This window comes from Ambystoma mexicanum, chromosome 3p (assembly GCF_040938575.1).
Source record: "Ambystoma mexicanum isolate Mex_15411 chromosome 3p, UKY_AmexF1_1, whole genome shotgun sequence".
Classification (NCBI taxonomy): Eukaryota; Metazoa; Chordata; class Amphibia; order Caudata; family Ambystomatidae; genus Ambystoma; species Ambystoma mexicanum.
In genome coordinates this window covers 105,614,716-105,629,794 of record NC_090925.1, presented here as the reverse complement: position 1 = coordinate 105,629,794, position 15,079 = coordinate 105,614,716, and the positions used below count along the sequence as shown (strand labels likewise).

The 15,079-nt window shown below is 47.6% G+C and overlaps 1 protein-coding gene across 7 annotated transcripts in view; it reads left to right on the top strand.

Moving 5' to 3' along the window:
• Positions 1-15,079, top strand: part of LOC138580128 (zinc finger protein 777-like) — a 323,670-nt gene that overhangs the window by 273,702 nt on the left and 34,889 nt on the right. The window lies entirely within an intron of this gene.

Here is a 15,079-nt window from a genome sequence, read left to right as displayed (position 1 = left end):
AGAGAGGGAAGAGGAACATGCATGTGTTGCCCAGCTCGAGGGCAACACAGGAGGTCTACTGCCAGGCTCATAGTCTTGGGAGGATAGCTCGATTTGGGGCTGTTTTACCGTGACTGAAATGTTTGCGACGGAAATGACTGCATGAGAAATGTACGTAATACAAAATTGTTTGTACATTTCCCATTCGGTCATCCAAGGTAAAACAACCCCAAGTCTATAGAAACCCTAACACCCCAACCCCCGCCCACACCTCCACCCACACCCTCAACCCCCTACTAACCTTTTCTTTCGTCTCGCTGGTCCCTGCAACACCACTTCCCTTTCACTTCCGTGACCGGGAACCGGCGCTGCAGGGTTCTTTTTTTTTTTTTTTTTTGGTCGGGTCAGCTGCAGTGGTGTCCCCCCCCCCCCGCAACCTCCGCTCACTATACTATATAATATATAGTATAGTGAGCGAGGTGTTGCGGGGCACAACCCCTTAGCTCCCGCAGCCTTTAAAATGTTTTTGGTCGGAACAGCTGCAGGGGTGTTTCCCCGCAGCCCGCGCTCACTATACTGCATAGTATAGTGAGCAGGGTGTTGCGGAGGATACCCCAAAGCTGTTCCGACGCCAAAAAGATATTATAAAATGTCCTATGGACATTTAGTGAGTAGGACATTTAGTAGTATCTATTTTAGGTAAATTGGTGGTGTAGTCATTTTGCCGAATCCGATAGCTCAGGGGCAACATGCTCGCCTTGGAAGCAAGACGTCACGGAGCAACACAGGTTCGATCCCTGGGTCCGCTCTTAGGAACCTCTGGGTATTAAGAGTGTTATAAATAACCAATTACAATTACAAGTTATCTCTAGCTGGGCGAGAAGTAAATCCAAGTTGGGCTGGCAGGCTTGATGCTCAGGCTCCTAAGACGGGTGAAGGAACCATATTCACGTAAGACACCCAGACACCCTCCATGCTTGCAATACCTCTCGGAGATGCTGTGGAAACATCTCCAAACCACTATTGAGCTACACTGTTAGGCACGAATGAATGTAGTACCCTGTGGGAAACTGCAACAGCCTTGTCCTCTTAGCAATAGTTAAAACAACCTTTGGTATAAGTCTGTACTACGCAAGTTGGTAGAGTGACTGAGAAGCCAGGCTCATCTCAAGAGGGGTCAATGTGAGCTGTAGGGTTGCAACAGAGTTACAGTGACAAGTATCCAAATAACACTTACAATCAAGGTTTCTTGATTAAACTATTATTTATTAATTTACCAGTCAGTTTAGTAAGCTTTCTTCAGACGGGAGCAAATATGTAACACTTAAATATACTTCAAAATACACACTCTGTTTCAATAAATCAGTAGATACCCTTTTGGGATGCCACACATACACTTCCTACACCCTGAGGTGACTTCAATATCTAGGACACTGTGGACATTGATATATCACTGGTACATTTAGAGCAATACTGAGTTTTGTGTAAAAAGGAAAAGGTTAGGGAAGGAAACAATGGTTAACAGGTTTCTCAAACAGGTAAGCACTTTTGAACCCCCCCACCCCCAAATGCAATGTAGATTAACCGTTTCCCAGCTATACAAGTAAAGAATGTATGACATTTTGGCGGGAACGAACAAAACACAAAGTCAGAGGTTAGAAGAGTCTTCAGGCAGCCAGGACAGCCAATGTTACTTGAGCAAAGTCTGGGGGAGCTGAGGCACTTCTTGAAGGTAAGTAAACAGTCTTACACAATGTTATAGAGAGTTTGTACAAAAAGAAATCAAACAAGCTACACCACAAGAGGTAAGAATCCCTTAGTTCACAATACCTTAGGTCTGAATAAATTGGTACCTGCTGGCTTCTGTTCCTGTTGTAGTATGGCAGACCCTGTTTTTCCTGGGCCTCAGTCGTGGGGACAAGAGAGAGGACGTGTGGGGACTTCTGCACTACAATTTGAAGGTCGACGGCAGCAGTGGGCAAAGTTCAGATCAGCAGCACTTCACGGTTTCAGCTTCTCGCAAATAGCACCAACGCGGTTCTTGGACACCTTGTGGACTTTCCTTGCTTCTGGGGTCCAGCACTCTGTTGAGGGTGCTTAGACGTGGTAGGCCTTGCTTCAAGGGAGTCCGGAGGATCTTCCTTGAGCTCGGGTCCGGCTTAAAAAAGATGCACTCAATTCTGGTGTTCCTGTCCTTGGCACTCGGTTCCTGCAGCCGCAATGGATGTACAGTCAGCAAAGAGAGGATTTTCAGATGAGTTTCTTCTCTAGTCGAGGCGAATTTGGAGCTTCAGCACTGCAGCAGGGCTTCACCGGGCAAACCAACGGTCCAGGAGTTGCAGCAAGCGTCTCTTCCAAGTTCTTCTTCGGATTCCTTTGTCCAGTGGCCGACTCTGCCTTCCTTGCAAAATAACTTGCCTTTTATGGAAGTCTCTCCCATTCATTCGCAGCCTAGCTGTCACTCACACAGCCAGGTGGCTGTCCTCCAAGGTCAGCCAGCTGGCCAATCACCTTTGGGTGCATTCCTGTAACCAAGGAGACTAAGCATAGGGGGTTTCGGGCACCTCCCTCGCTTCCTGCCCTGCCAGACCCGCTAGAGCCAGAGGCGGGCTTCACCAGTGAATCCCGCCACAGATAAAATGAACCAAGGGACCAAACCTGGTTTGGTACGCAGAGTAAATCTCAAGAAGGACTTTTACAACAAGAAATTGTGAAAAAAGAAGATTGGGGCCATTTTGACAAAATGGGCACTCATGGGTGCTATACTGCAGCCCGTGGTAAAAACACACAATGGTATGAAAATGTAAATCACTGCCACCAGCCATTAATTGTAGAAAGGGTAACATAAAAAATGTTACATGAGGAAGTAGACAAAGGGGATACCTCCATCACCCTATGGTAACATAGTGTGTGCTGGTTCTACAAAGTTACTAAAGGTAAGTAAAGTCAATTTCACTTTACTGCTCTTGGAAACAGTAGTTTAACCAAGCAAAGGTATTTAAACCTTTGGGAAATCTGAAAGACTTCCCTCTGCTGCTGCACTGAAGGTGCTCTGTGTCACAATGTAAAAAGATGATGCCTATGGAGTTTGTCAGACTCCAAAACCAAAGGAAACCGTGTTCAAATCAAAGAAAAATACATGAGACAGTGGGAAAAGGTCTCACTCTCCCCAGGATTAAAATTAAAAGTCCTAAATTCCAGCAAAAGAGCTGGGGGTCTCTAAGGTAGAAAGGAATTAGCACAATTTTTGAGAATTCTCACTAACATACACCAAGAATATTTAAGAAGTCTAGGCAATGCCCTCTATCTAGTGGCACCTTGGGCAAGCCAGTGGAATGACTCTGCATCAGAGACTGAGTGAGACTAGGAAAGGGTCCTGACAGAAACTGTTTGCCCCAGAGACTTTGCTTTATGAGAAGGAGCTGTAAGAGACATCCAGGCCAGTCCCAGACAAAGACAATTGATATCAGTAACGTTTTACCTTTTGGGAAATAGCTGCAAGAATGACCATGACGAAGTCTGAACAGACTAGCAGTGTCAGAATGTTTGTCATGTGGCATAAGGGGAATAGTAACTTAAAAGCTTGGGTATTAACTCCATCGCCCCACTGCGCACCAACCCCAGAGGAGGAGGAAAACTGACCTTGAGAAGCTGTCATGATCTCTGCTTCCAAAAGGTCAGGGTTTTCCCAACTCCCTTGGAAGCAGATCCATAACCCAGGTTCCGAGTGCCAACCAGTCCCAATTGGGACCTTTTGGACCCAGTCCTGGCGCCAGTGGCACCAGGCTCATAAATATGCCCAGTCCCAGCGCTGGAAGCGCCGGGCTCATAATGCTTGGGTGGACTTACCTGCAGCAGACCATGCTGCTTACTTGCCTGCCAGTTGAGTCTCTGATCCTCTTCTGTTTGGAACTACTTTTCCTGTTGGGTGGGGCAGGAGCCACTCCCTAGATTCAGAACACTGGAACTCTTCTGGAAAGCAGGAACTCTTTTCTTACCTAGGCGTGGCTGTGGAAGGAGACACCTAAGCACTACAGGAGGCTATTTAAACCACACCCGATGGATGAATCTTGCTTTGCGTTATTCTGCATTCTCAGCAGCAGAACGCTCATCGTGTCTTCTGCATCTGATCCTGGGCCTAAGGAAAAAGGCTTACCATTCTGAATCCAGTCTTCAGCAACACCTATAAAGACAAGAAAGAACAGGTTAGCATTACGGTCTTCAGTGACAGCTCTTCACTTACCTGGTCCATCGGCTGTCACCAACGCCTCGCGCTGCATTCCGGCATCTGAAAGACAAAGGCTTACCAACTCTTCGTGCGCTCCGGAGGTCTTCACACTGCATTCCGGCATCTGAAAGACAAAAGCTTACCAACTCTTCGCACGCTCCGGAGGCCTTCGGCGCTGCATCCCGCATCTGAAAGACAAAACAAGGTGCGTTTAAAGACATTGGGGAACTTTAATACTCACGTGCCATTACTCCTTTCCACATCTAACCCAGTGGGTATTCCGGCACCCTGCAGCCGCCCCGAACTTGTACCTGCAAAATAAAAAGACAGTTAGAGCGCATCGTGAAGCAGGCAACAAGCGCTTACTTACGTGCTTCCAGGCGCTTCTATTCATCACACGGGCTCCATCTTCAACTCACTTCAGCCCGCCATCCGCCATCGCCGGAACCCTGCAAAACAAGAGACATCATTACTAAAGACTTAAAAGACATTAGAATTACTCGAAACTTACCGTTCGTGCAGTAAACGACGGACAGCAGTCCTCTGAAGTCAAGAGGCCTGCTCCCCTTATCCAGTGAAGAAACTGGTTACAGCACCCTGCCTCGAGGCAGATGGAGAGCACAGCGTTCACTTACCTAAGGTGAGAGCGTTAACCTTTGGGGTTCTACAGGAGAAGAGAAAGGGAAGAAGAGAGAGACATTCAATAACCCAGTTCATTAATCCTACATTTTCTATCTGCAGACATCTTACCCTTCGAGCCAGACATACAGTGCACAGAGGTCCAGCCCAAAGAGCCAGCCGTGTGTTACACATCACCTTTGAAGATACGGTATACGCCCAGTCAAGACCGGCGCCTCTACGGGAATCAGGTGAGCGTTACAGAACGCAAAGCCTACCACAAAACTCCCGTCCAGGCGCTATAGAAACCTCGGATACCGACCAGCTAGCCCAGTTACTTGGGGAACTAAGGGCAGAAGTGCATGCAGCCCGTCAGGAAACGAACGCTCTAAGAAGGGAACTGATTATTTCCAAGGAGCGAACAGATGATCTCGCTAGACAATTGCTACAGTCACAAGCCGGACAGACCCCGTTACCTGCATCTGGGGGAAATCTTCCTTCTACATCCTCTATGAATCCAGTGCAGATCAACCTACCTGGGAATGTACCTCTGGCTCCGCCCGAACGATTTTCTGGTGACCCAAAGAGGTTTGCAGTATTTATCAATCAGTGCCGGTTGCATTTCTTATGCCGGCCAGCAGCCTTTCCAACTGATCAAGCTAAAGTAGCTTTCGTGCTTTCGTACCTTAGTGGCAATGCGGCAGACTGGTCGATCCCTCTAGTAAATAAAGATGATCCGGTCCTCCATGATTTTCAAGCTTTTCAGCTCAGTATGGAAAAACTGTTCGCAAGACATTCACAGGGGCAGGCCTTGGACAATGAGCTTCTTTCGTTGCGACAAGGTAATCAAGACCTTTTGGCTTATATTGCGTCTTTCGACAGACTGATAGTGGAAACTCACTGGCCTGAGGACAAAAGGATTACGCTGTTTTATAGAGGTCTACGCGGAGAGCTCAAAGATGTGTTAGCCCAAGTAGTGAATCCCCCACAAGATTGTTCGGACTATATAGACTTAGTCGTTCAAATAGATCACAGACTGCAGAACAGGAAGGCCGATCGTATTTTCCAAACCGCCAACTCCTTCCAAAGGAGTAGACTCCGGGGAACCCATGCAAATAGGGGGTCTGAAAGGTCCTCTAACACAAAAGGAGCGGGAAAGGAGAAAACAGTTGCAATTATGCCTCTATTGCGGAAACTCAGGGCACTTTCTTCGAGACTGTCCGGTGAAACCTGCCAAGAAGGCAGTAGGAGCTGCAGTTACCAAAGTTACAAACTCTGAGTAGGGAAACGACCTCGCCCGACAAGAATAGAGGTCCTCTTGCCGAGCGTGAAAACCAGTTCCGTGACCTCGCATTTCGTGATACCTATGGTCCTCATCAGCCCTGATAATCCGGATCGATTACATGCAATTGAAGCTTACGTCGACAGCGGTGCCATCGGCAATTATGTGGATCATGAAATGGTTTTGAGGATGAATCTAACTCTTTGTCCCAAGGCTGTAAAGGACGTCATTACTACGGTGGATGGTACGGAGATAGCCTCCGGGCCAGTAACGCATACCACACAAGAAGTGACGCTAGTAAGTCAAGATGGACACCATGGGAAGATCGTGTTCGATGTGATCAAGGCCCCTCAGTTTCAGATTATTCTAGGAATACCTTGGTTAGAGAAACACAATCCTCTGATCGATTGGCGAGCAAGAACGGTCCAGTTTCCAGAATGTGTCTCTACTTGTCACCCTCCACCTGGTGTTGCACTGGCAGCAATTTCTTCAGAGACGCCCCAGTTACCTCCCGAATACCTAGAATACCAAGATGTTTTCCGGAAGGATCAGGCTAACTCTCTACCTCCTCATAGGTCTTATGACTGCCAGATCGACCTGATACCTGGATCTACTCCTCCTTGTAGTAGAATGTATGCCCTCACCGAGCCTGAGAACCTTCACCTTCGACAATACCTGGATCAATACCTGGCAAATGGGTTTATTCGTCCTTCCAAGTCCCCTGCTTCTTCAGCTTTGTTCTTCGTTCCAAAAAAGGAAGGAGACCTTACAACTTGTATAGATTATCGCTCCCTGAACCAGATCACCGTTAAGAATAGATATCCGTTACCTTTGATCCCTGAACTCCTGGACCAAGTCAGAAAAGCATGCATATATACAAAGCTGGATCTTAGAGGAGCTTACCACTTGGTACGAGTAAAAGAGGGCGATGAATGGAAGACGGCCTTCCGCACCAAGTATGGGCTATTTGAATATCAGGTCATGCCCTTCGGACTTTGTAATGCCCCGGCCGCCTTTCAATATTTTATGAACGATGTCCTCAGAGAGCTCATAGATGTGTGTGTTGTTGTTTACATTGACGACATCCTCGTTTATTCTTCATCGGAATCTGAACATCGGAAACACGTGAAAATGGTCCTCGAAAGATTGCGTCAACACAAACTTTTCGCTAAGTTGGAAAAATGTGTTTTCAACGTGACTGAAGTTGAATTCTTGGGATTCATATTATCACCTGGCGGAGTGCGTATGGATTCAAAGAAGGTCGATGCAGTTCTCAAATGGCCATCACCATCCTCCGTAAAAGGTGTGCAAAGCATGTTAGGCTTCGCTAACTTTTACCGCAGGTTTATCCCCGAATTCTCTAGAATAGTCCAGCCCATCACTGCCTTGTTAAAGAAAAACAAACGTTTTGAATGGTCTACCGAGGCGGAACAAGCTTTCCAGGATTTGAAGACTAAATTTATCTCTGCACCAATCTTAAAACACCCTCGCCCCGAACTCCCCTACATCGTGGAAACTGATGCTTCAAGCCTTGCCATGGGGGCAGTTCTGTCACAAAAGGACCCGGTAACCAATCAGTTGCATCCCGTGGCATTTTGGTCCCGCAAATTCTCGCCTCCTGAAATCAATTACACGATTACTGACAAGGAACTTCTGGCTATCAAGTCTGCCTTTAAGGCTTGGCGGCATTATCTGCTGGGGGCCCGACACACCGTTACTGTGATTACGGATCACTGAAACCTGCAATATTTGAAAACCGCAAAAGCCCAATCCTCTAGACAACTCCGTTGGGCATTATTCTTTGCCGAGTTTGACTTCATAATTACCTATCGACCTGGTACAAAAAACGGTAAAGCTGATGCCCTTTCTCGGATGGGAGTGGAAGAACACTTGATCAACCCTAAACCTGTACCAATCATTCCCGAACAAAGAATTCTGGGTGTAATCGCCACAGAATCCATAGAGGAAGTTAAGGATAAAGCCAGGCAACTTGTAACTCCAGCAGACATACAGAATTGGCATCTGCAGGGAAAGGACTTTGCAGTAAAGGACAACTTATTGTATTTCCAAGAACGATTATACCTACCCAGCACAGATTTACAGAAAAAAGTAATCTCTTGTTATCACGATTCTTTAATGGAAGGACATCCCGGTATGGCCAAGACCTCAGAAAAGATCAAGCGCTACTTCTGGTGGCCGTCTTGGAAAAAAGATATCAGAGACTTTATAATGTCCTGTGGAGTATGCGCCCAAAACAAGAGTCAAAAGGAAAGACCAGCAGGCCTCTTACGCCCTATTGACATCCCACCTCGCCCTTGGCATACGCTTTCTATGGACTTCATCACCGATCTACCTCCATGCTCCGGATACAATACGATTCTAGTAATCGTGGACTTATTCTCCAAGATGGCGCATTTCATTCCGCTCAAAGGCTTGCCAACAGCAGCAACTCTGGCCCGAGAATTTCTCGAAAACATCGTCCGACTGCACGGTTTTCCTTCGGTTCTAATTTCGGATCGAGGTAGTCAATTTATTTCTCATTTTTGGCGAAGTTGCTGTCGGTCGGCTCAAATTGATGTGAGACTATCGACCAGTCACCACCCTCAGAACGACGGACAAACCGAGAGGACCAATCAAACTCTGGAACAGTATTTACGCTGCATGCTGCAACAAACTGAAAAAACTTGGAAAGACATCCTTTGGATAGCCGAATATGCCTACAATAACTCTGTCCATTCGGGAACTGGGAAAACCCCGTTTTTTCTTTTGTTTGGCAGTCACCCTCGAACCTCAGAGTTGGATCCCCTCCAAGATCTTCAAACACCAGCAGTAGACTACCTGCATTCTACAATCACCCAAGCCTTTAAGGAAGCTGTTTCTCACCTTCAAAGGGCTAGAGAACAATACAAGAAAGGAGCAGATCAACATCGGAAGGAAGACCCTCAATATCAAGTAGGGGATCAAGTCTGGTTATCCACCAAATATCTACCTCTAAAAGGGCCACGCACATTCAACCCAAGATACCTTGGTCCCTATTCCATCACTACCATAGTAAACCCAGTAGCGGTCAAATTGGACTTGCCCCCGCACATGAAGATACATCCGGTCTTCCACGTCTCTCTATTAAAACCCGTGCAACCTCAAACCCGACTAACCAAATCTCCAAAACCTATCCTAGTTGATGGAGAACTCGAGTTTGAAGTCAAAAGCATTCTGGACTCCAAGATCTCCAAATCTAAACTATTCTACCTAATTGACTGGAAAGGCTACGGCCCCCAAGAGAGATCCTGGGAACCTGCTGAATATGTCCACGCTCCTCGCCTAATCAAAAGATTTCACCGAACATTTCCTGACAAGCCAAAACCCCCAGAGAAGCCCGGTTTGGGAGGGGCCTTGAGGGGGGGTACTGTCATGATCTCTGCTTCCAAAAGGTCAGGGTTTTCCCAACTCCCTTGGAAGCAGATCCATAACCCAGGTTCCGAGTGCCAACCAGTCCCAATTGGGACCTTTTGGACCCAGTCCTGGCGCCAGTGGCACCAGGCTCATAAATATGCCCAGTCCCAGCGCTGGAAGCGCCGGGCTCATAATGCTTGGGGGGACTTACCTGCAGCAGACCATGCTGCTTACTTGCCTGCCAGTCGAGTCTCTGATCCTCTTCTGTTTGGAACTACTTTTCCTGTTGGGTGGAGCAGGAGCCACTCCCTAGATTCAGAACACTGGAACTCTTCTGGAAAGCAGGAACTCTTTTCTTACCTAGGCGTGGCTGTGGAAGGAGACACCTAAGCACTACAGGAGGCTATTTAAACCACACCCGATGGATGAATCTTGCTTTGCGTTATTCTGCATTCTCAGCAGCAGAACGTTCATCGTGTCTTCTGCATCTGATCCTGGGCCTAAGGAAAAAGGCTTACCATTCTGAATCCAGTCTTCAGCAACACCTATAAAGACAAGAAAGAACAGGTTAGCATTACGGTCTTCAGTGACAGCTCTTCACTTACCTGGTCCATCGGCTGTCACCAACGCCTCGCGCTGCATTCCGGCATCTGAAAGACAAAGGCTTACCAACTCTTCGTGCGCTCCGGAGGTCTTCACACTGCATTCCGGCATCTGAAAGACAAAAGCTTACCAACTCTTCGCACGCTCCGGAGGCCTTCGGCGCTGCATCCCGCATCTGAAAGACAAAACAAGGTGCGTTTAAAGACATTGGGGAACTTTAATACTCACGTGCCATTACTCCTTTCCACATCTAACCCAGTGGGTATTCCGGCACCCTGCAGCCGCCCCGAACTTGTACCTGCAAAATAAAAAGACAGTTAGAGCGCATCGTGAAGCAGGCAACAATCGCTTACTTACGTGCTTCCAGGCGCTTCTATTCATCACACGGGCTCCATCTTCAACTCACTTCAGCCCGCCATCCGCCATCGCCGGAACCCTGCAAAACAAGAGACATCATTACTAAAGACTTTAAAGACATTAGAATTACTCGAAACTTACCGTTCGTGCAGTAAACGACGGACAGCAGTCCTCTGAAGTCAAGAGGCCTGCTCCCCTTATCCAGTGAAGAAACTGGTTACAGCACCCTGCCTCGAGGCAGATGGAGAGCACGGCGTTCACTTACCTAAGGTGAGAGCGTTAACCTTTGGGGTTCTACAGGAGAAGAGAAAGGGAAGAAGAGAGAGACATTCAATAACCCAGTTCATTAATCCCACATTTTCTATCTGCAGACATCTTACCCTTCGAGCCAGACATACAGTGCACAGAGGTCCAGCCCAAAGAGCCAGCCGTGTGTTACACATCACCTTTGAAGATACGGTATACGACCAGTCAAGACCGGCGCCTCTACGGGAATCAGGTGAGCGTTACAGAAGCAACCCAAACCGAGCTTGCACCGTTACGTGGATCAAGGCCTCCCATCGAGACTGTTGAGCTTATTGACTAGAAAACATGTCTCTAGGGCCCAAAGGAAGTGGTGTCATTGAGCTGTGCATTTGAACACACACATACTGTATAATAAGCGAGTACCTTTGAGCCAACTTGATGCCGTAGAACTGAGGCTCGAACCTCTGACAAGTACCTTAAAGACCTTTTCAACACTGTCAAACTATCAATAAAGAGATTAATGTCTTGAACCTGTGGGTTAGGTATTATTCCCTGGTCCCATTGCCACCCTGACTTTACAATGGGCCCTAGATACTGGTTAGGTCCCTTTTCTTTAACATGGACAAAGACATGTGTGACCGTGCCACTTATCTGGCCCTGTTAAGGGAGAGAGGCCAACCCGTACAACCCATGGTGGCAGAGGGAGTGCACGCAGGCCCCCTTCCTAATCCTCCTTACCTGTGCAGGATGTGTGGCCCGGTGCAGCAACAACCCGGCGACAGCACAGTGGGATGCCCAGGAGACGTGGGCGGCCCCGGCGCCACAGCGGGGTGTTGCGCCAATTGCCACACCGGCCTCAGGAAAGGAATGGGACGTGATCGGGAGGAGCATGACGCAGCCGGAGCTACAATGTGAGGCAGAGGTGGCACCTGAGGGGAAGGACGCCAGAGTGACATGGAGAGGGGGAGTCTGACACGATAGCAGACAGCTGCTAGAGCCCGCACACAGGAAAGAACCTCGACTAAGACACTAGGGATGATATAATAATAAAACTAGGTGTGCAAGAAGGCCCGGAGTAATGCACACAGCAGTTCCCTTTTAAAAATGCAGCAGGAATATGCCGAGAAGGGAGTGGGGCTTACAAACTGTGGGAAGTGTAAGGAAGGCATTGTATCAAACAGTTAAACAGTCACAAATGATCGCAGTTCAAGGGTGGTTATTGAATTTCAATTGGGTTTGAAAAACGACTATGTAATCCTAAATCTAAGGATGGGCGCAAGCTACGACCATCAAATAATAATAACGTAGTCCTAGTTGAGTCTGTCAAAATAAAAGGGGCTGTACTAATAAACCTATTGCCAATCCTTACTTCTAAATACAAATAGTGTGGGAACCAATGTTATGCAAAAGAAAAGTGTTCAAGAAATGATATGTCAGAATATTCAAGACGTTGGCTTCTCTTGCCCATGCTTTCAGCATGGGACAAGGCGGCACACTCGAACTTAGCACAGTGTCTAGGCTTCTTTTGCACGAAATGCAGTTCACAACTTCAACATCATGGCCTTCTGTGCCAAAGTCTCTTTGCCATTCAAAGTCTCTTATTTCAGAGGGCCTGATGCAACACGATAAAGATCAAAGTTCCTTTCTTGTTAGGATTTCACATGTACATATTCTCAGGTGATTTTCTGTTCAACCCAGGTACCCCTCTGCCGGGCTCAGACCCACTTTAACACAAAACCTTCTCGGGTGATTTTTGATTCACTTTGGGTCCCCCTCCGCCTGGCTCAGACCCACTAACAGAAAGCTTTCAATTGAACTCCCTCTGCTGGGCTTGGACCAACTTTATCTACTTTGCCAAGATTTCTTTACTTCACAAATCGAAGACTTTCGACTGTGCGCAGGATTTTGCTCAACCCTTTGCAGGACCACTTTTATTCACAATTACACGCTCTCTTCTCGATATAACCTCTTTCTCACTTTTGCCACGTCTCAGCTGAATACCTTGCAGAGACCTTCGATTGAGCACCCACGCGGTGCCGGACCACTCTGTCCAAAGGCATTGTATCTTGCTTTGAAAGTCTAATCACTCATCAGCAGTTGAACTTTACTTGTGTTTTTTATCACAGGTATTTTAACAATGTTCGTTCAAGTGCTCGCCATAAAATGTTGCTGCTTGCAACCTTGGCTTCAACACAGACCGGTCTTGTATCGGTCTCCCCAACTCACCGGCTGTGTTAATTTCACTGACGCTACTTTGTTCTTGGAGCCAAGGTCAGTACCACGGTGGCTTGTGCTTCTCCCCACCTTGATTATAAACGTGGGGGGGCCCCGGGTAGCTTCGACACACAATGCAGGTTTGTTCAGCCTGGTTTCCTGGTCTTAAGCTTTCTATTCTCGAGGTTTCCCGAAAGTAACGGTTCCTTGGTGAAAAGGCCAAGGGGACTTCCCTCCTTGGGATCCCCTTCGGTTTTGCCGTCTTTCTTCTCCTGTTCAGTTTCCTTGTGTGCTTTGCCTCGCTCATTGTGTGCTCTTGTGCTCCGCCTTTATCCGTGTGGGGAAGCTTAATGGAAGTCAGGTGTGTGTGATGGTTGCCATTTTAGTCCATTTTCTCTCATAGCGGGCTGTCTGTGAGAAAGTGTTTGTGTTGTAAAAGGGGGAGGGTGCTAGAGTTCCTAAATATTATATCTGGTAGGATGGGGTAAAGGTGTTATAGAGAAGGGGATACCGCGTCTCACCATTCGGTGTCCCACTCCCAGTCCATGAAGACCCCTCACCCAGGTGATCCTCCCGCACTGGCCCACCCGCAGGAAGTGTATCCAAAAGCGGTGGGCGTGTCCTGGCCACCTGAATGACAGATGGGGAATAGTGGGTGTGACACCTTCTGGTTTCTCACACAAGCCAGAAGGAGGACTTGGACCAGAGGACATGCTTTTCAAGTTGTGAAAGGAGGATAGGACAGGGGCAATGCGCTGGTCGTGGAAGCAAGGCCATGCAGAGAGACAGAGGTTTGAATCCCGGATCCACGCTTAGAAACCGTACTCGGGTATGGTATTAAGCGCGTTATAAAAAAACAATTAAATAAATGAATAAAATAAATACTATATTCTACTTAAAAGAAAAACACCACAATAACCCTATTGCTAAAGGGGAGTTCTCTTCCTATAAAACTAAACTAAGGTAACTAAGGTGCTCGTCAATAGTGAAAAGAAAAATAGTCCTCTGTCCAAACCTATCCACTGATCTGGCCCTACCACTTAGACAAACATAAAAGAACATTAGGTGGAGTGTCCTGCATTCAGTGTTGGAAACTAGAATATTTCCCAGGGATTACAGGAATATCTCCTGGCTCTGGATTCCTCTTCAAAGTTTTTGGAAGTTTATCAAAGTTTATCATGTTTCCCATGTTCAAAAAACAAAACAACCAACGTTTTAGATGGAGGGATATTTCCCTGATGCCTCTCCACCACTTGTGTTGCTCTCCCCCAATAGATTCAGGTGTTGGGTGCCTCCAGGCTCCTCCCGTGTCTGCTCTTTACTTTCTTAACTGGGCCTTTCTGACTACCTTGGGTTTCATTGTCCCAATACTTTAATAAACTACCTGGGGTATCGGTAACCCCTCTTTCTTTTCTACTTGTCCTTCTCTCAACTCTTGTGGGTTTTTGTGACCCTTCGGGAGTTTTATCCTCCTCGAGTTTCTCGGGCTCCACAACCCAGAGTTTTATCCTCCTCGAGTTTCTCGGGCTCCACAACCCATCTCTTTCTCTCATTCAGTCTTTCTCTCTAGCCATCTGTGACACTGGAACAGGGTTAGGACAATCCTTCCTTATTCCCGATTCACTTTCCTCTCTCTGCTCCCCCTTGACCTGGGCAACCAGCGTGCCTTCTGCATTGCAAGGTCTGCTCCAGTGAGGGTGTCTCTTTGGCAGTGCTCCTCCCAGCCTACTGGTCTTCCAGACTGGACACGAGTGATTTTCAGGCTCTGCACGTCGCAGCTTTCTCTCGCCCTTCTGCTCTCTCGTTGTGAGTGGAGGATTCGCACCTCCCTCAGTTCCTGGTTTCGGGATTCATTTTTGGCTAACGGCCCCACCACGTTTTCGGCGTAGTCGCGCCTACAGGTAAGCTTCGCTTCAGTTGGCCGTGGCTTCTCAGTTCCAGTATCCCTCTGTATAGGGATGGTGGCATCTCCCTACGGCATTCGCCTCTCCTCCTACAGCGTTTTCCTCTCTCCGCGACACAGCCATGCCGCTGTGCAGTGTGGCTCCGCCCCTTGCTGACCTACTCAAGTCAGAGCCTCACCTCCGTGTGTGGTTTCTCCTCCTCCACTCAAGGGCCGTTGGCCCTTTATTCTCGCTCCTGTAATGAGAGAGCATGCA